Source organism: Lactuca serriola, chromosome 6, assembly GCF_051521515.1.
Source record: "Lactuca serriola cultivar US96UC23 chromosome 6, Lser_US96UC23_V15, whole genome shotgun sequence".
NCBI classification, from domain to species: Eukaryota; Viridiplantae; Streptophyta; class Magnoliopsida; order Asterales; family Asteraceae; genus Lactuca; species Lactuca serriola.
This window is the reverse complement of record NC_136413.1, coordinates 53407888-53412564: the sequence shown is the minus strand read 5'-3', so window position 1 is coordinate 53412564 and position 4677 is coordinate 53407888. Positions and strand designations below refer to the sequence as shown.

Genomic DNA, 4677 nt, shown 5'->3' with positions numbered 1-4677 from the left:
CGCCAAACGATTAGTCGCCGATTAATCGGCCGCCAAGGCTGATTTCTGCAACACTGATTTATACAAAAAAAAACATATTTTCTCGGTAAATTAACATAATAATCATTTAGTTCTCTTTAGAAGTTTCAACTAATTCAGGCAACTTAAATCAATTAAATATTATTAATTTAAAATCCTATAATTAGATAAATCCTTTCACAGCCGTATAACACACTATCTCAACCTTAATACCTTGAGCCACCGTCATCACTCTAACCCAAACATCTGCATCACAATCCTCTTCGGTCATTAACTTCATCGCAACCAACATCGAAGTTTGAGAACATCACCAAACCACCAACCAATACCACAATCTGCTTAACCATAGTGATGGATAATGTTGGTGAGCAGTAACGTAGCAATTGGTGGTCGGAGACGCCCTTTTGTGGTTTTTAAGGCGTAGTTTTCCAGCGACGTTAGTAGAGTAGGTGACGATAATAACATGGATGGATAATGTTGGTTTCTAGTTATTTCATAGGAAAGAAAAAAGAAGTGAGAGATAGTGGTGAAAGGGAATATGAGTGGTTGAAGTTGGTGTTTTATGATGGTTGTGGGTCTTTATGGGGAAGGAAAACTATGACATCCCCATTTTCACATCCAGAAAGACCGATTTCGTTTATGCTTTATAATAAAATCAGAGTAACTTTTTAAAGAAAAGTGTTGCATAATTTTGTTCCCAGAAAAACATGATAAATATGTTATCAACCTACCCATGTCAGACATACCAGGGTGTCCGACCTACCCCTGTCAGGCATACCTGGGTGCCCGGCCTACCCATCGGTTTTATTCCAACCGATTACGAGGTCTATTTCACCCCTAACACTACCACCTAAATCATGTATATCATAAATAAGCATCAAGCAATACATACCACCTTAATAATTATCACAAAGACAATTACTAAGTCATATCAATACTAGTGGGCCGACATTGGTGCCTTCGACCCACAGTTTCTACGAAGGGAGCTCACCTCAACTATGAATGTTGAAACGTACTCCTCGGATGACTCGGGACTCCTCTCCCTAAAGCACAACAAACTTCCTAATCAGTTATTGGATCCAAAAAAACCCCAAGGGCCCAAATTCTAATTCATAACATAAAGGAAAGGTTCCCTAGTGCCACACCCCCGAACCAGGACGACAGAAATGTCTGGGGGCGAATGCCGTCATTGTATAGTACCATAACAATTGAATATGAATGAAACATAACATTACAAGTGACATACATCGAAAATACATACTTACATTGTTTACATATTGTACTTGTTCATCAGTTACACAAAAGTGACAAAAAGTAAAATTTCATAAGGTTGCACCACCTGACCCCATTGTAGAGCTTATTACCTGTTACTGGATCCCTGAAAATACAAGTCGTTTTGAAAAGCATCAACTAAAAAGTTTGTGAGTTCATAAGCATTTTTGTATAAAAATGGTTTTGCACTTGTTTAGAATAGTTCTCGTAGTACTTTCAGAAAATCCGATATTTTCTATGAAAATGATTTGTAAGTCCCGCTCCAAAACTGTGGATATATGCATGCATGTCCTTTGTTATCTTTTTTCTATAAAAGTAAAGTGAACGTTCCCAGAAAATCCAATATTTTCTGATGTAAGAAAGACTGTAGTCTTAAACCCCAAGACTGGAAGTGTAAGAGACTGAATACTTGAAAAATGATTTGCAACTTTAAAATTTAATAAAACCGATGAAGTGTAAGCTTCCCGTAAATTAAAATGGTATTGCTATTCCATATGTGAGTCGCTATAACCATACTTAATATGACTGATATGCCTATTATGACGTTCTTCAGGCGTCGGTTTCGGTAAGATATGTAACGCCCGGGTTTCAGGGCTAAGCATTTTTGTCAATATAATAGTCTAGGTCAACTCTTGTAACTCTTTTTGAAGTAATAAAGATGAAATATTTGAGTATTATGTGAATTATATGTGTTTATTATTTAATTATAAATGTATAATTAATAAAGAATAAAAATGAGCGTCAAAATTAAAGTGTGAGATAATCCCGATATCTCTACATAAAGTTGTAGAATATGTCTCAAGGTTTCCGTGCATATAAGGAACGCCGAAATCCGAGTTATAACGAAGAAGTTATGACCCGTCGAAGTTTCACGACAGAACCGGCACGATACCGGGAAGCGTGAATAGTGAATTTATGATAGAGCGAGATTTAGCCTTAGTGATCTAAACGAAAGTCGTAGAATATGTTAAACTAAGAACATCGATAAAAAGAACGCCCAAATCTGACTTCGTATGAGGAAGTTATGATTTTTCTAAGATTTAGCATAGCAGTGCACGGCCCGAAATCTGAATTTTAGATCGGTCGATTTTTAGCCGACGGGATCTAAATTAAAGTTGTAGTACTCGTAAATACCAACGCGTGGATATAAAGAACGTTGATAATAGAGCCCGTATGCGAAAGATATGGACGAAGCTTAGTCCCTACTTTTCGAGCGCGGCGAATTCGATACAGTTTTGTAAATCCGAGATAAAATGAGAATTAGCCAACGAGGTCTAAATGAGAGTTGAAGATCTCATTAATAGGAACTCAACGGTAAAAAGACAGACAAAAACGGAGCTCGTATGCAAAAGTTACGGACGAAGCTTAGAGACTACTTTACTATAAAACTCCTATAAATACAAGGGTGAACTTCTCATATTTTCTTCACACCATAAGCCTCTCTTTCTCTCTCTAACTTCTCTCTAGCCTCCCTAAACCCCTCCCAAGTCTAGGGAACCTCCCTATCACGAGAAGAAAGCCCCGGAGCGCCCGACGGCTCCGAGAAGAAAAGCTTTCGGCTCGGAAACGCTGCTCCAGCGAAGTCCGGTTTTTAATAAAAACCCATTGTAAGTGAGTTACGCCTATACTATATTTAATATAGCTTTTATTTAATTATAGTAACATTATTAGGACATTAAAATAATTATTTGGGCTATTATTATGAGTTATATTGAGTGTTATTTAACGCTTATATAATAGTAATAATAGCTAGACTATTAATTAGTCGCGATTAACGTTAAAACTAAACTCTAGTGGTATTAATACAAGGTTTGGTCAAGGAAAAATTGTTTTAAGAAGTAACGAAGAGCTGTCCGAGTGCCGAGTCACCACCTTACCAGGTGAGTGCATAGTTACTTTCATCTTACACATAGATATGAAGTATTTTATAAATTACGTGCTATGTGTGCATATTATCTGAATACTTGCTATCTATGTTGGATGAACATTGTTATACAGGTTTTCAATGATTTAAACTGTATATGTATTTTATATCTACGAAAATGTTGGGGTAAAACATGGGTAGATGTAATAGGTGATGTGTGATAAAATGATGAGAGGCCTCGATGTTGATGTTGTTGATTCTGTCATCTAGCGGAGTATGGATGACGACCACGGACTCTTCTAGACAGTCCAGTGGAACACTAGCAGGCTCGCAACCTGTAGGTGTTTGTGAACGATGTGTTCACCGGTGTACTCCATCCCCCACATGGTTGCCTTTAGGACATTTATTGCTGAGGAATCCCCTTAGTAGTAGTGTCCGTCCCGATGATGATCCTTAGGCTAGGTCCCTTATGATAGGTGTTTAGGGACATAAAGTGAGGATAACGGGAACGGGTAATCAGGTTATTGTTGATTGATGAAATTAATAAACTTATTTATTGTGGGTTGAAAACCCTATGTGCTCACCAGGCTCCCAAGCCTGACCCACTCAGTTTTATGTATTACAGGTAGTGGCGCATGAGCATAGGTGTGATGTTTTGGACGAGGGATTACGGATATAGGCCTGTAGATATGAAATAATGTAGTAAGGCTTATATTGTACTGTTTATGCTTTTGATCTGTACGAACATGACATCCCGAGTCTTTTAATGAAATACATTTCTATGGAAATGCTTTTGATAAATCTTTATCATATTTTTTTTTTGGGACAAATTCCGCAACACTTTCATTTAAAATGTAACTCTGATTTTTAAACAAAGCATAAACAAACCGGTCTTTTCTGGCCGTGATTTTGGGGATGTCACAAGATATTTATCACCTTGACTGGCCCGTCTAGCGGTAGCGAACAACTCAGGTAGAGGTGGCAATGGGTCGACCTGGGTTGGGTTCGGGTTCAACCCATTTAATAATTGGGTTGAAAATTTCAACCCAACCCAACCTGTTTATTTAAATGGGTTGATATTTCCAACCCAACCCAACCTTTTAGATAAATGGGTTGTCACCGGGTTGACCTGTTTATGTAGTCCCGACCCAATCTATTAAATAAATGGGTTAAACTTGGGTTAACCCATTTAAAATCAATTAAATAAATTATATAATTAAATATTATATCACTAAAATTATAAAATATAAGTAAAACTTCATAATCATGACAAAAGCACAATCCTAATTCAAAAATATAAATAAATTGTTCATATAACATTAAAAATGTTTAGTTTCATAATGATTTTGGAGAGTGGTCAATATTATTGGCACTAAAAAAAGGATACAAATTAGGATTGAATTTTATTAAACATAGATAATAATAATGCAACATTATAATTTACAAATTAATACTTTGATTACTACATGATAATATTCAAATAATATTAAATTAAATATATTTATTAAAGTTAAATGGGTTGA

General features: G+C 36.2%; 1 long non-coding RNA gene across 1 annotated transcript; it reads left to right on the top strand.

Moving 5' to 3' along the window:
* Positions 1-2737: 2737 nt before the first annotated feature.
* Positions 2738-3947, top strand: LOC145059376 (uncharacterized). The gene is made up of 3 exons (XR_013686752.1): positions 2738-2897; positions 3100-3170; positions 3780-3947. It is a non-coding gene; the product is annotated as an uncharacterized LOC145059376 (long non-coding RNA).
* Positions 3948-4677: the final 730 nt, after the last annotated feature.